Raw genomic sequence first — 16,937 nt, 5'->3', positions numbered from 1 at the left:
ATGTGTTAGTAATTATAACTGAGAAATTAAAAGAGGTCTGGGTCCCTTACCTTCTAGAATTTATACTTGCTATTCCCTGCCCCCCACTTCCTTCCAGTTTAGTCCCATCTTTTTGTAAAGGTTTTGCCTGTTTTTTGTCTGTCTTCCTCACATCCTTGAACTTGAAGGCTGAGACACCATTTTGTTCACTCACCATTACATTTCCAGCAACTATCTTCTCAATGAACCTTGACATAGAGATGGACGGACTCTGTGAAAAGAAGGCGGCACTCAGCTCCTGGGGCTCATGAGGGAGAATCTAATAACCTGTGCCATTGTTTAGGAATAAGTAGAGTTAACATGATCGCCCTGCACTTCACTCTGGACCTCTGCCCAGTTCTCTCTTGGGAATGATTGTTTTTTTGGAGGGGGGCAGTACTGGGGTTTGAACTCAGGGCCTCACGCTTGTTAGGCAGGCACTACCACTTGAGCCACTGCTAGCCCATGATCTCTTAACTAAATTGATGACAATGAGAATAAAAGGAAATTATACTGTAAAGGCAAATAAATACAAATGAACTGGTATGTGGCAGACTGTACAATTTCCAGTCTCATTTCTTATATTTTAATCCAGAGGGGCAGAGTCCTAAGGACCAAGCAATAATAATAGCGTTAGCCAAACTTTATTGAGTGCTGACTATGCGCAAGACTCTCTGTGTTAACCTCCCCAATAACCCTGGAGGTAGATATTATTATTAAGAAAACTGAGGGATAGAGTCACTAAATATTCGCCGAAGGTCGAAGATGATAAACCCTCCTGATCTCGGCCTCCTGAGTAGCTAGGGTTACAGGTGTGAGCTACCGGCACCCAGCCTCACAAGTTTTCAGTGCAGGCATTTAAGTGAAGTTGAACACCTGTTCATTCTTTAAGAGCCACTTGAATTTTTCTTTTTATGAAATTCTGTCTGTATTTTGTCCATTTTTTTAGAGATATTTTAAAAATATTTTGATTGTGAAATACAACACACAGAAAAATATGTAAAACTTTTTTGTATATTTTAATAAATACTTCTATAGCAAACATTTGTATACCCATCGCCTGCTCAAAATGCAAAGCTGTCAGTCTCACTGATGCTGGGATTTGATCTCAGGGTCTCACACTTGCTAGGCAGGCGTTCTACCATTTGAGCCACATCGCCAGCCTGTCAGCCTCTTAAAACACAATTTCACCATTTTATGCTTGGACATCTGGGAGGTTTGCAGTCAGGCACCGAGGAGCACTGCTGCTGTGAGTACTTGTGTATGTAATCCTGATTCTTGAAACTCGGCATTTTCTTACAATGTGTATTTAGCAATGGGTGCTGGGGTACAGCATGCAGGTCTTAAATTTTATTAGAGTACATCAAAGTCTTTTCTAAAATGGCTGTGCCAGTTTATACTCCCACCAGCAGTACAGAAATTGCTGGTGTTTGTTTATTGATTTGCAGGAAGTCTTTATATACAGCCTTATGGAAATTAGCCCTTTGTGATACAAACAGCATTTTTTTCCCCTGAGTTTACAGTGCCTTTAAAAAGATACTGATCTTTCTCCCTAGAGGAATAAAAAATGTAACTGGAAGAAATGGAGCATTCTAATTTTGAAAAACTTAAGTGAAAAACAAGTGTTTTGGGTTAACCTTTTTTGTTTGTTTGTTTCTTTTGTTTCTTTTTATGTTTTTTCAGACAGGGTCACAGCCCAGGTTCAAATTCAGGCTAGCCAGGAACTTGTGGTCCTCCTGCCTTAGCCTCCTGCGTGCTGGGATTATAGATGTGAACTACAATGCCTGGCTGGGTTCTTATTGCTCTTAATTTGCTATCATCCATATCATTAATACTCATAATCATACTAGAAATTTTCATGGAATGGACTAGAATACAAGATGCCAAATATATCTCTATGTTTGTCTGCCTATCTATCTATCTATTTATCCATCCATCCATCCATCTACCTATCTATCTATAACTATCTCTCTATATATAGATAGATACATTTCCATCTATATTGTTTTTTGGAATACCGGAACTTGAACTCAGGGCCTGGGACTTGGTAGGCAGGCGCTCGACCACTTGAACCACTCCACCAGCCCTTTTGATTCTCCTTATCTCTGACTCCTGAGTAGCTAGAATTACATGGGCGAGCCAGGAGCACCCAGCTCAAAATCCATTATATGCATTACCTAATTTAGTCCTTACAATGTTCCTAAGAGGTACTATTTTTCTCACTGTTCCCCCCACCCCCTGCTTTTTTCTGTGACTGGGGTTTGAAGTCAGGGTCTCACACTTGCTAGGCAGGCGCTCTTGCCACTTCATCCCTTTTTTGGTGGTGCTGGGGTTTGAACTCAGAATCTCATGCTTGCTAGGTAAACATTCTACTACTTGGGACACACCCTCAGTCATTTTTGCTTTGGTTATTTTTTAGATAGAGTCTTTTGTTTTCTCTTGGGCTGACCTGGGACCATGATCCTCCTATCTCTGCCTCCTGTGTAGCTGGAATTACAGGTGTAAGCCACCATATTTGGCCCATTTTGCATCCCATTTTAGGGATACAAAATAGGAAGCCAAATTTCGAAGTCTGATTTAAGCAGAATTAATCATCTCTGAAAATTTTTACTTTTGTTTTTGGTGGCTTGGGATTTGAACTCAGGGCCTTTACCCACTTGAGCCACACCTCTCCAGCTGTTTAGCTTTTTTTTTTTTTTTTCTGAGACAGGTCTTGCTGTGTAACCCAGGCTGCCCTGGAATTCACTATATAGCCCTTGTTGGCCTCAAGCTTTCAATCTTTCTGAGCTGAGTGCTGGGATTACATGTGTGTGCCACCATGCCCACTCAATATGTTTTCTTTTTATAATTTTTTTTCTTGAAATTTAATGGCCATCCCGGCTTCCTTTTCTTCATGCTTTCAGAACTACAATATAACTCAAGCTTTCACATGCTAGGCAAGCACTCTACCACTTAGCTATAATCCCAGCCCTTTCTTTTTTTCTTTGAACCTTTCTTTCAGTCTTCACTTATGTTTCCTTGTTCTTTGTGTCACAGAGCTGTCCACCATTTGGAAGCACCACTAAGAACCAGGAAGTGGATGGAGCCAAGGAACAAGGAAGAGACAGAGGGAGAGGGGTCAGGGAATGTATTGGGGGTAGGAAAGATAATTTTTGTAAGGTAGGGATTTTGTGGTCCACAGATTAGGAAATCCATGAATTTAAAATAGGAAAAAATAATACAAAATGCCTCTATTGTTGTTGCAGTCCAAGAGAAAATTAACTTTTCCTTTAATTGCCAGAGACAACAAACCACAGTAATATTAGCAGTATCAGTGATCTTAACATCAATATAAATCATAGATGTTTTCATATTATATGACAATTGTCAGAAATCTTAAAATAACACTTATGCTAGGTTGTGACATCAAAATTATAATGGTCATTAAGCCTGACATTAGGTACTAGTGGAGTGAATAACAATATATATTACTACAGTGTATTTTCCGAGATATTTTGAAAATTGTATTTTTTTTGAAGCAGGATCTATGTAGCCCAGGCTGGCCTTGAATCCTCTTGCATCAGCCCTGAATACTGGGATTATAGATGTTTGTCACCATGCCCTGCCATGGAAACTATATTTTAATATGGATGGTTTTCTTTGGATTCTCTCTTTTTTTTTGGTGGACTGGGATTTGAACTCAGGGCATCACAATTTCTAGGCAGGAACTCACTTGAACCATTTTGCCAGCCCGTTTTCACGTTGGGTATTTTTGAGATAGGGTCTTTTGAATTATTTGTCCAGCCTGGCTTCGAATCTCTCGATCCTTCTGATCTCTGGAATAGCTAAGATTACAGGTGTGAGCCACTGTGAAGTTCCTGGACTCCTCTGAATTCTTATATATGTTTGTTATGAATTTAAAAGCATTCTGAGAGGGGGTCCATCGGTTCCCAGACTGAAAAAAGGTTCTGTGGTGTGAAAAAGTTAAGACTTGTGATTTACGGGTATTTTCTTTTGCATTGTCATATGATTTCATTTAAGAGGATCCCTTAAATGAGCCTCAACTGTTTTTTTTTTTTTTTTTGGTGGAATTGGGGTTTGAACACAGGGCCGCATACTTGCTAGGCAGGCACTCTACTACTTGAGCCACTCCTCCAGCTTAAATGATCCTCAAGACCTGTGAGGCCCTCATAATTTCATTATTGTTTTGCCAGAGACCCTTGCTCCTTTAACTCAACCTTCAATATTCTGGTTCTCTTTCATCTTCTTGATTTTAACCGTAGGTATCTTTTTACACTTGTCTGGGGCAGTTTATCCTTTAGCATGTCATAGACCACTATATTTAGGTAGAGACTCCCATATCTTCTCTAGACCAGATTGTCAACCCTTTTCCAAGTTCCAGAATTCCACTTGTCTTTGGGACACCTTTGCTTGGTTTATCCCAAGGTATCAAGAATTGAACAAATTAAAAATTAAGATTCCTCCCTAAATCTGCATGTTGTCTCAATTTTCTTGGACAGTTATTTTGTTTGTCCCCTGGTTTTGTGATCTTATTTAAAAATTTAAATGAACTAATATTTCTCGAATTGGAATCTTTGTGGCTGGTACAAAAACCTAAAAGCTACAAAAGATAGGCTGAGAGATTTGTCTTCCTCCCCTCAAATTCACTAGGCCCTCAGATCTCCTCCCTGAGAAAACCACTGTTACCACCTCAGAGTGATTTTTGACTCCTTTTATCGGCTATATCTCAATTCTTTCCTTGTCTGTAGGATATGTGCCTGTCCAGGCCCTCATGTCCTTATATCTGATTGACTTTAGATATAAATATCTGAAGGTGTACATTTCATATACATATATAAAATCTCTCCCGATGGCCTTCCGGCCTTGAGTTTTCATCACGTAGCTTCCTGGATGAAGAACCTGGAGGGGTGAGGGGCAGGGGCTGGGGGGGTGATGGAGAAGAGAACCGAAGGGACTTAGGTAAGGGGGTGCAGAGTGTTCGCCTGGAGTGAAGCGCCGCCGGGATTTCCATTCCTATTCTTTCCACCTCGGGCCCTCTTCCAGCTCTGTCGTCCCAAAGCCTCTGGTTTCCAAGGGCCGAGACAGAGACAGAGACAGAGACAGAGAGATACAGAGACAGAAAAGCCAAGCCACCAGCATCCCTCTCCCCTTTCTATCCCGCCCCACCGCCCTGACGGACATCCTATCTTAGCCAATGGTGTCCACGATGTGCCCTGAAACGGCCAATGAGAGACAGAGGAGGGCGGAAGATTTCCCCGCCCCCACTTCTAGGCTTGGTTGAGCCGTGCAGGTAGGTCTGGGGCTGGGGGAGCCGCCGTTGGCACTGGTGCCCGGGGGGTGGGGGGGTGGTGGTGGTGGGGACACGAGTGGACAGGGGTGATGGTGGGGAAGGAGAGTTGGCGCGACCGGGAGGAGCCGGAGGGGGCGACGCGGCCGGGAGGCGGGGGGCTGAGGAACCCGGGGAGCGGACGCCGCCGAGGGCCCTGGAAGCGGCGGGGCTGGGGGGAGCGGGGACGCGTGTGTGGGGCTTCGGGACCCCCTCCCCGCTCCCACCCGTAGGCCTGGGCCGCTGGCTGCCAGCTGGGCGGCGGGGGGCCCTGGCAGCCCTGCGGTGGGCGGGCCGGGGCTCGGGGGCCGAATGGAGTCCGGGGCGCCAGGCCGAGCCGAGGTGGGACGGACCGACGCGGAGAGGAAGGGAAGCTGCATCCCGCGGGCCGCCCCTCCCGCGGCGAATCGGCCGCGGCCGCAGGCGCCCGCCGGAGCCCCTTCCCTAACAATGGGGATGGGGCCGGGGAGTCGCCCCGCTGCGGAAGGTGTGTGGGGGAATCTGTCCAGGGCGGGGGTGAGACTCGGGCTCCCCCGCCGTCTTCCGAGCTGGGGATAGCGGGGGGGAGGGGGGGCGGGAGTGCCCAAACCCGCCCGAGACTCGGGTCAAGAGTCAAACTCCTCCCGCCCCCCGCCCCCAAATCTGATGAGCGCTAAGGAAAGTGATGCCAAGTCTTCGAAGCCCAGTGACAAACGCATAGCAAGAGCAAATCCACTCCAGACGTCTTTATTTTTTATGACTTTTTTTTTTCTTAAATGGGGGTGGTTTTTACTCTTTGGGGTTTTTTTTTTTTTTTGGAATTTATTTTTAAAGAGGTGAGTGCTGTTATTTTTGTCCTTACTCGGGCAAGCCTCCATTTTAAGCCAAGTAGTAACTAGTTAAGCTGGAATTTCAGTCAGGCCTAGGACTTGAACAAGCATCCTACAAGCAGTCATTTGATCCATCCTCCTGCCTCCATGCAAGCTTACTGCCCCCATCCTCAAAATTAAGTTACTTGGTCTGCTTTTTAAAGATCTTTGAGAAAGAAGGATATTATATTAGCTTCTAGTACTTCAGTCAAGAATAAATTTAATTTTTCATATAGAATCAGCTCTAAAAGTGAAGTTCAGTAAAACTTAGGACAGTAGAAACATCAAAGTTTTTAAATTCACTGAGTAAAATTAAATGTGGCAAGGGTTTATTTATTTTGCAGTACTGGGGTTTGAACTCAGGGCTTGCATCTTGAGCCACTCTGCCAGCCCTTTTTTTGTGATGTATTTTTTTGGAAACGGTCCTGTAGCACTGTTTGCCCAGGCTAGCTTTGAACCTCTGTCCTCCTGTTTTCTGCCTCCTGAGTACAGGTGACAGCCACTGATGCCTGGTTGTTTTTTGTTTTTTTTTTTTTAAAGATGATTAGTTAAATCACCTTTCAATAATGTGTATGAAATTACCCTGGGTAATAATTTTTTCCCTCTGAGATTTTGGTTTTCTGATTGATAGGTGGTTTTATGTTATCTAAAATATGTGTTATTTGTATGTAAACTACATTTCTTCACAAATGTTAGGAGACACGTATACATGTATGCCCTTTTTTAAAGAGGATTATATCTTGTTCACCTTTTTAGAATGGTGAGGCAGTTAGTACTTCAAATCTCTTCCCAGATAGGTTAAACTATTTGTATAATCTTGATTATTTTTTTAGTCTAAATGAAAATCCTCTCTTTCAGATATCTTGAAACAAAAAGTTTTCGTACCTGTTCAAACTTGGTGACTGAGGGAATTACTAAAACTCTCTTGTTGCTCATTTCTGAAGATCATCTGAACGACTCCTGACACTATGACTGCTATTTGGATGCCTCTTAAGGTAAGATGTGTTATTTTTTCATTACTGGTCATATATATATTAGGATGGAGAATGTTCTTGAGTTTGCAAGTGAGTGTCCCCTTACTGGACACTCCTCTCAAAATCTCTTTTATTAGCTTCTTAACATTTGTATTACCACTGTTCTTGATTACTGATGTTAAAATATTAATGAAGTTCTCAAATTAGCCTTCATCATAATGATGAACTTATCTTTTTAACATTAAATTATGACTACCTATATAATTGTAAAATTCTCTTCCAGTTCTGATAGGATGGGTTGCCAGTTGACTTCAGTTCCACTTCCAAACAAGTCCTTTAGAGTCATAGGTACTAGGGTGTGTCCCACTCTTGCAAATCAGTAGCTGATTCATATGTTACAAAAGATGTGTCATTAACTATTTGTTTACTCTGAAACTTCATGTAGTATAGTAGAACAGTCTGAGACCCGCTGGTTTAGGTGCAGGATGCTTTGGAGAGTCCTGCTTCTTGCTCATCATTGAGATCTTACACTGTCTTTTTTCAACAGGTAGCACTTGTGCTAAGTTTCATTTCACAGGATAGGTCTCATTTGGGCAGTGTGGACAGGTGACCTTTAGATGAAAAACCTCCTGGTGATGGGGTGGTTCTTCAGTCTCTTAAGGTTCTTTCTAATCTTGGGTACAGAGATTGCCAAAGAGCTCCCCATTAGGACTAAGCAGAGGGAGAAAGTGAGAGGAAGGATGGAGAAAGACAAGTAGTAGTGGAAGCCCTTCACCACTTTCACATCTCTTCAGAGTTAGATACTAGTATAATGAAGATTGTTTTGAGGTAATCTGCTATGTAGAAGTCCAGATTAATACAGTGGATAAATCAGACAAGGCAGTCTGTGTAACCTAAATATTTGCACTTGTGGGAAATCTTGAGGTAATGTAGACTGAGTTGTTATCCTCATTTATGTTCCAGCTGCTATTGTTGGATAATAAGTACTTATATTAGTACAAAGGAAGCCAAAATGACACAGTTTTTCTAGTATTTCTCCCAGGAGAGTTGAAGGGTTTGAGTAGAGGTACACAGCCAGAAGTTCTGAGCTCCTAGAAATTGGAGGCCTTGGTTAAGACTGTTTTTACTTCTTAACAAGTTTTTAGTGATAGGACCTATCGGTCACTATGTTCCTAGAAAGCATTCAAGTGAATTGGGATCAATATATTAGATTTCAGGTTACAGTTCCCTTGGTTTTTAAGGTATTAGGTACAGGGAGGCCTTCTTTTTAAGATATCTGTGATGTTTTAAGATTTTTAACTCCAAATTTCAGTGAACCTGTGGTGTTATAATACAATAACCCCTGGTGTACCAAAGGTCTTTGGCATGGAAGGAACATAGAACAGAAGCAAGTGTACCAAACCATGTGACTTGCTTCTTTTTTTTTTTTTTTTTATGAGTGGCACTGGGGTTAGAACTCAGGACCTCATGCTTGTTAGACAGGCACTCTTACAGCTTGATCCACTCCACCAGCCCTTTTTTTGTAATGGGTTTTTCAAGATAGGGTCTGCAAACTGTTTTGTTTGGGGCTGGCTTCAAACTACAATCCTCCAGATCTCTGCCTCCTGAGTAGCTAGGATTATAGGCATGAGCCACTGGCACCCAGCCTTAGGCTGCCTTAATTTCATGTTCCCTACCAATCCTTTGATCATAGAAGAACATCTAAGTCTAATTTTTTTTTTTTTTTTTTTTGAGAGGGGTCTCACTGTGTAGACCAGCCTCCTGAGTGTTGGGATTATGGGTGCATGCTATCAGCCAATTTTTTTTTGAAAGCACTGGGGATTGAACTCAGGGCCTCGTGCTTGCTATGCAGGTGCTCTTACCACTCGAGCCACTCCTCCAGTCCCCAGGTTTTTTTTTTTTTTAATGGTACTGAGGTTTGAATTCAAGGCCTTATGCTTGCTAGGCAGGTATTCTACCACTTGAGCCACAACCCCAGCCCTAGCAAATTTTTTATTTGCTAACATTTTTCTCCCATTTTTATTATTTAGAAAAACTTAAAGATTTGTAGTATAGATCTGGGCATTTTTGAGGGTTGGAGGGAAAAGAGGAAGAAATGGTGTATGTTTCCTTGTGTGTGGCATGGAGCCACCATCAGTTAGTTGTCTCAGGTACTTTAGGGGGTATCTTTTGTACTAAGCTGAACTGTTGAGTTTGCAGGCTAGAGAGATAACTTTATTTTCCCTTTTTTTTTTTTGTACTGGGGCTTGAACTCAGGGCCTTCACCTTGAGCTACTCCACCAGCCCTATTTTTTGTGAAGGGTTTTTTGAGATAGGGTCTCTTGGAACTATTTGCCTGGGCTAACTTTGAACCTCGATCCTCCTGATCTCTGCCTCCTGAGTAGCTAGGATTACAGGTGTAATGGCCACCAGCGCCCAGCTTCTTTATTCTCTTTTCAAATTGTGAGTATCTTTAAAACATTTCTGAGATGTATTTTCAGATTGGAGCTGTTTATTTCTTTCTTTCTTTTTGGTAGTATTGGGGTTTGAACTCAGGGTCTCATGCTTGCTAGGTAGGCAGAATTACATTTTTAAATAAAAAGAAGTGATACCTTAATTAAAGTGTATATTTTGGAGCTAAAATGTTCATTTCTGTAGTTGTATTTTTTTCTAATTATCTTATTTTAAAATGAACTTTATAGTTTTGTCCAGGTATTGGTTGGATATTAGACCTGAATGTATGCTTATTTCCATACTTATAGGAAATAGCACAACAATATATCATAGTCACCCTTTTCATGAGCCAAAGAGAACACAGGTAATGAAGGAAAACTAACTCAGGTTCCTCAGTGTAAGGAAGTTACATTAATCAGAAGTTCCTATGGAAGTTACTGTTTATTCTTCTGTGTCAGGGGTCTGTACCTTTTAAAAGCCTGAATATGGCCAGACATGACTAAGTGTATCAGTGATGTTTCTCCATCCACTTGTCTGGGTGAGGGCCTGGGTCTGAAGAGCAGGGAGGAAAATCAGGTGAGTTGGAGAAAAAAGCAAAATGAAGATAAGTAAGAAAGAAAAGATAATATGGTCTTTGGGTGTGTAACATAGAACCATTATCTCAGGTGGTTCTTATGTGCTGCTGGGTGCCTGTGTGATAGGCTGGACTGTGAAGTATTATGACAAGCAAAAAGACAGAATTAAAATATAATCCAGTATTGACTAGCAGAATGGTTCAAGTGGTAGGGCACCTGCTAGTAAGCATGAGGCCCTGAGTTCAAACCTCAGTACCATTCCCCCCTAAAAAAAAATGTATGAAAATTCAGTATGATATGGAAAGATTTCCAAGATATAATTGATGAAAGCAAGATGTAGAGAAGTATGTATAATATGTTATACTTTTTGTTTTTGAAAAAAAAAAAAAAAAGGCTGAAGATATAGTTCAGTGATAGAACATGTGCTCTGGCCTCAATCTCAAGCACCAAAAAAATATAAAAGAAAAAAGAAAATTTTCTTTAATTGGCTTATCTGTGTATTTTAAAAACTTTTGAAGAATTAAATAAGAAAGCTGAGCATGGTGGTTCACATATATAATTCCAGCACTTTGAACGTGGAGGCAGGAGGAGTATGCGTTTGAGGCCAACCTGGACTGACTGCAAAGTGAGACCCTGCCTCAAAAAACCATAAAACAAAACAAAGCAAGACATTAGTTACCTGTTTGTCTAGGAATTGGGCAGGTAGAGAGCAGAGTGGAAAGGAGATTTCTCATCGTATTATATCTTTTTACTCTTTCTGATATTTGTATCAAATTAAAAAGTTGAATACAATATTAAAAACAAAATAAAAACCAGCATCTCGGTCTTTACCTTTCTTCTCTGGTGCCTGGAGTCACGGAAGTAGAAGGGCACAGCTGGAAGGGCAGAATGGTTCTCGAACGGTGGCTGAAGTGGTAAGCACGCTAAGGATCCAGTGATCTAGGGCGTGTGCTGTTTTGGGATCTTGAATATAAAATTTATAGATGTATATTGATAGTAGTGAACTGCAAGGTAGTTAAAAATTTCACTTGCTTCTAAAGTTTTAGTAAAAGATTTTCATTGTTTATTTCCTCTGACTTTGCAGTTGGGTATAGATCAATAGTTTCAGCTGTGTGGTCTGGGGTGTTTTTCTTAACATCTCTGAGACTCAGAGTCCTCCTTTGTACTGGAAATAACAGTAACACTTGAGGATATTTGTGTGCATTCTATCTGTAAAGGACATAGGGTAGTGTCTGGCTTAGTGACCTACTACTGTTACTATAATAATTATGAGTTCCTCATAGCCTAGTGATCAGAGAGGGACTCTTGCTGTGTGATGTTGGGCAAGTTCATTAACCTCTGTATCCTCATCTGTGAAAAGGGTATAATTATAGTACCTAGATCCTGGGGAGTGTTTCCCACCTCTCCCCCCAACCCAGAGCATTTTATAAGAATTAGTGAGTTTATTGATGCAGAATGCTTAGAATAGTATCTGGTAGGTGCTCAGTGAACATAAGTTGCTAATTTTCTTCATGCCATTTGTTTGCTGGAACCATTGTGACTTTACAAACAAGTTTGTCTGTCTCACAACACTGGAGGCTAGAAATCTAAGGAAAGGGACATGGTTTCTCTGAAAGTGGTTGGCCCACATCTGTTTCAAGCCTTTCTTCCAGTTTCTGGAAGTTCCTTGACGTATGGCATTAAAACTCCAACCTTCCTTAGAGTTCTTTTTGTGTGCTTGTCGCTGTGTCCAAAATTTTTCTCTTAAAGGACAACAGTCATGACATAAGTCATGACCTTATTCTTAATACCTCTGTAAAGACCTCATCTCCAAATAAGATCATATTCTGAGGTACTGAAAGTTGTAAGTCCAGTGTATCTTTTTTTGGAGAACACAATTCACCCTGTAACAGCACCCACCAGCTTCCTCATCCCCACAGACTTATGTCATTCATCACAGGTGGTAGTCCCTCAACATCCATACATAGGAAATGAAAATTTTGATATAGATCAGTGGCATGATTTAAGAAGTAGATTTTTTTTAGGCTTCTCAGGCATTAATCTTTAATGTATACAGGTTTTTGTGATCATTGAAACTTTAGGTTTATGTACAATTGATGATTTTTTAAAAAGTTTTTAGTAAAATTCTGATATGAAAAATTAAAGTCAAGGTTACTGTCTTACTTCTCCTGTTCAATCATCCTTTATGGAGACAGATGGAACCTTAGGAATTCCTGAATTTGTGAGAATTAGGCCCAGAGGTTGAGGGCTTTGGGAGCTAAAGATCCCCCAGAATGTTGCAGGATTAACTCCACCTTCCTCTGTGAATAGGAGATATTTTATATTCACTCAGCTGCCATATTTGAAGAAGCTGGCATGGTTTTTCTGTGCCATTTTGTTTCAGATTCATTTTGGGGGTTTCACAAATGGGTCAATAGCAAGCTCTTCCTCCGGCTTGATTGTTGGCCAATCCTTCTGTTCCTTCCTGTTTGCCTTTAGGGTATACTTTAGGTACACTATCTTTTTAAAATTATTTTACAATTTACCTTTTTAATTCTGAACAGTGGTTTTAGTTTTTGTTAGATTTTTTTTTCCCTTGCATAGAAACCATGGGAATGTTGGCAGTCTAGAGTAACTGAAACAACTGATTGAGAGCAAAAACGGAGGGAAAGGAACCAAATAACAAAAGTGTAATGTGATTCTAAACACATTTTACTGTGGGGAATTTCCTCAGAAGTGGAACAGAAGTTGAACAACAGCCTTGCTTGTAAAGGTGTCCCTCCTCCACCCCATGACTATGCCTCTTAGGTGGTCAAGCACACAGAGCTTATCTGGAAAGACTCCCTTCCTGGGTGCCCTGGCTCTATCTCTATCTCTTCCCATTCTAAGCCAGGCCTTCTGATCTCTTGAGCTGTCTGTAATCTTGAACCTCCCATTCCCTGTTGGTTCTTATCCCTCAGTTTATGGATGATGCAAATCTCTTTTACTTTTTAGGGACATAAAATCCTTAAGCCACAACCACTGGTCCTTCCCTGGCTTTTATCAACATGTTCTGCCAAAACTGACCTTATAGATTCATCTTTATTGCTAAATTCAGAGGATTCCTTTCTGCCCTTTCGTTCTGAGTCCTCCCTCATCTGCACAATGGAAGGACTAATAGTACCTACCTCATGGAACTGTTATGAGGAAGAAATAAATTAATACATGAAAAGCATGCAGAAGAAAGTCTGGCACATAGTAATGTATGTATGATGTGAGTAATGGCTTGTCTGGTCTTCAGTGCCATTTCTCACTACTTTTTTGCGGTTTTCTTTGCAGACTTTTTCTCTCTTTTACTCCTAAAAACATTTGCTTTACCTTGACTCTATCTCCTCTCATTCTGTACAGTTCACTCTGTGCAGTTCATAGATACTGCACAGATGCTGGCTATTTGCAAATATGTTTTTTTTCCAGCTCACTGGTATTCTCATTTCCAGTCATCTTCACTTGGATATTTGATGGACATTTAAAGCAGTCCAATTGGCCAGGTACCGGTGGCTCACGCCTGTAATCCTAGCTACTCAGGAAACAGAGATCAGGAGGATCTCAGTTCAAAGCCAGCCTGGGCAGATAGTTTATGAGACCCTATCTAGAAAACCCTTCACAAAAAGGGCTGATGGAGTGGCTCAAGGTGAAGGCCCTGAGTTCAAACCTCAGTACCGCAAAAAAAAAAAAAAAAAAAAGTCCAATCTCTTCCTGTCTTATACCCTGATACCATTACTCATCTAGCCACTCAAATCAGGGATTTGGGAGGCTTCTGGGTTTCCTCTTGTGCCATCTTAGTCACACTCCTTTTGTGTTTTCCTAGTCACTCTCACTTTTCCCCTCAAGTTCAGACACCTATATCACCTATTGCCTGCATAACTTGTGTTCATCTTCTGACCGTTCCCCCGAGTTGTTGCCACTGTGGTCCATGTAAATGTGTGCCTCACCATATGATTACATCCCTCCTCCACCATGGCTCTCCTAGCTTCTAAGGAACAGTGCAGGGGCTTTAGCCAAGCACGCAGACCCTTGGTGAACTGGCATCTGCCCATCATCTTCACTGCTTCCTGAGCGTGGTGTATTCAGCGATGCAGATGTGCTTACAGTTTCTTCTGTGCACCTTTTTCTCCCTTGCTTCTGGGCTTTCACATAAGGAGTTGTCTACTTAAAATGGCCTCTGCTTTGTTCTGGAAATTTACTCTCCCTACTTTTTCTTTTATTTTTATGTTTTTGATTTTCTGAGACAGGGTCTTGATATGTAGCCCAGGCTGTCTTGCAACTCAATATGTAGCTCAGGCTGGCCACAAACTTGCAATCCTCCTGCCTCAGTCTCCCACCATGCCTGGCTCTCCTAATACTCTTAAATATATTATTATTGTTAAATAATACTCTGTTTATTATTTTTAAACAATCTTCCATTGAGAGCTAAAGAGCAAAGGTGCTTTTGTTTTCTTATACTTGCTTTTACAAGAAATCTGGTTTGCTGATAAGCCAGTGTTATCTGGTAGCTGTCATGTTTTCACATTATTAGACTAAAGTATAGGGAAGTAAATATTATTTGCACTTGTGAGGTCCCAATTGGGTAATATAATGTCTCATGTTAGACTTTAGTTCTTGCACATTAGTGAGCAGTTTTCCCCGTTCTTGTCCAGAATATCTTTGTTAAGTGCAAGTTTAGACACACAGAGTTTTCTCTTTTATCATTGTGTATAAATTGTGTTTGTAGCAAAAGCCAGAAGGTGGGAAAGCTTATAATTGTAGCCCACTGTGTCTGCTTTTGAGCATGGTGATAATTTTTTGGCCAGCAGGGGGAGCTGAAGTTACCAATATGTGATTTCATCTGACCTGGCTTTTAAACATGTCAGTGGAAAGTAAAAAAAAGCTTGTCTGACAAAGAACATGGTGAAAATTCACAAAGAAAAAATACAAATGACCAAGAAGCCCATGAGAATCATTTTTATTATGATAACTAATCAGAGGAATACATATTAAATGACATAGTATATTTTTAACCTACCAATGATTGGCAAATGAATTCTGCTGTCAGAGGTGGTAAGGGGACAGTTTCTAAAACTGCTAGAGGAAGCAAACGTTGGGTCCAGTTTTCAATAATTCTACTTATAGAATTGTATCCTAAGGTGGGGAGGAGATAGAGATAATTAGAAAGATTTGTAAACAAAGGTATTCATTATAGCATTCTTTATACTAATGAGAATTGAGAATAAACCTAAATGACTAGCAGAATTAATGGGAAAATAAATTACGGTATACTTAAGGGTAGGTAATTTTACAACTATAAAATTTTTGAGGAATTTTTAATGCCTTATATGATGAATGAAAATTTTAGAATACAGGGCTATATAAGGAAGACTATAAATATCTAAAAGATAAAGAATATATATGTGTGTGTGTTACACATACATACATAGATAAAAGACTGGAAGGAACTATACCAACAACTTATATTTGCTTTCGGAAAAAGAGAGCCAGTTTACTGACAACCCATTGTTAAGGTAACTGTAACAAGCTTTGTTGAATCTTATCAGCCAGTTGTTTTGTCTAAATTGGCACCAATGTGTTGAGGTGAGGCATTGTTATGTTAATCTGAAAAAAAATTTAAAAAGTTAACCTTAGAAATTCAGGACTTCACCTTACAAATGACATATCCTGTAGGTGCCCAGAATGAATTTATGTATAAATTTACCTAAGTGCTTCTTAAAATCTATTTTTAACTCTGTATACCTCTTGATAACAAATTTCACAAATTTCTTTTATCTGTTGTAGAATAAAGCACACCACCTTTTCAAGGTTAAAAGTTAATATATTAAGATTTAGTGGATGGGTTAGTAGTTACCATGTTGATATATTTTCTAATTTTTTATCATATTGCCCCTTGACTTTCCTGTTTTCTTAATTGAAGATACTAAATTTTAAAATTTAATCTCCAGGGAAACCTTTAGCTTCTTAGTCATTCTATTTACATGTCTCTGAATCTTTGTTAATATTGCTTTCCCCTCCTAAATTTCCACTCCGAATTGCATTTTTTTCTTTTTTTGAGACAGAGTCTTGCTATGTATCTCCAGCTGGACTTAAGCAGGCCATCCTCCTTCCTCTACTTCCTAAATGTTGGGATTACAGATGTGCACCACCAGTGCCTGGCTTTTGTTTTACTTGAACTTCTTAATTTGAGAACTTCATTTTAAATATAACTAACCTATGAATTTTGGTAGAAGGCTAGAAAACTTAAGTTCTATTTACAGCCTTTTCCTTATTGCTAATAAAATGTCTTTTTTTTTTTTTTTTGCATAGAACATCACATTGTCTTTAAGGAACATTCTATAATTATTTAAAAAGTCCTTGGACTTAGATTTTTATTCTGTAAGTGTGCTACTTTTCGTTTGTCATGCTGTGATATACTTCCATTTTCTTGCCTGCAATATTTTAGTCTCTCTTGTTCCAGTGGGCTCCTACTCCAGTAACCCTGAGTAAGAATCCCCTTGTTAGGTCTGATGGTTAGAAAGCTTGTGTTGAAATGTGCCCCTCTGGAATTTCCGCTTTGGGACTAATTTTATCTACATGAGATCTGCCTGGAACAAGTCTAGTTTTTCTTTTGCTGGACAGGATTCTGATATTTAGACAGCTCTCATGTTCCACGTTCGTATTCTCAAAGTATTCTGAAAATTTCTAGGTTTTGCAAATGTTTCTCATTTGATCCTTTTAATCTCTCAGTTACCCTATTTTTTCCAGCTCAGTGTAGTAT

The 16,937-nt window shown here is 40.3% G+C and overlaps 1 protein-coding gene across 4 annotated transcripts in view; it reads left to right on the top strand.

Moving 5' to 3' along the window:
* Positions 1-5,248: 5,248 nt before the first annotated feature.
* Positions 5,249-16,937, top strand: part of Kansl1 (KAT8 regulatory NSL complex subunit 1) — a 163,597-nt gene continuing 151,908 nt past the window's right edge. For 3 of the 4 annotated variants that reach the window (XM_074045823.1, XM_074045822.1, XM_074045817.1), the window contains exons 1-2: positions 5,249-5,308; positions 7,051-7,187. The gene's annotated coding sequence lies outside the window, so the exon portion shown is untranslated. Of the gene's footprint in view, positions 5,309-5,690; positions 5,832-7,050; positions 7,188-16,937 lie in introns of those variants that run through there. The other variant, XM_074045818.1, reaches the window with a different exon arrangement.

The sequence above is a fragment of the Castor canadensis genome, chromosome 11 (assembly GCF_047511655.1).
Source record: "Castor canadensis chromosome 11, mCasCan1.hap1v2, whole genome shotgun sequence".
NCBI lineage: Eukaryota > Metazoa > Chordata > Mammalia > Rodentia > Castoridae > Castor > Castor canadensis.
Note: the sequence above shows the minus strand (reverse complement) of the source record. Positions and strands in the feature narration are given on the sequence as shown.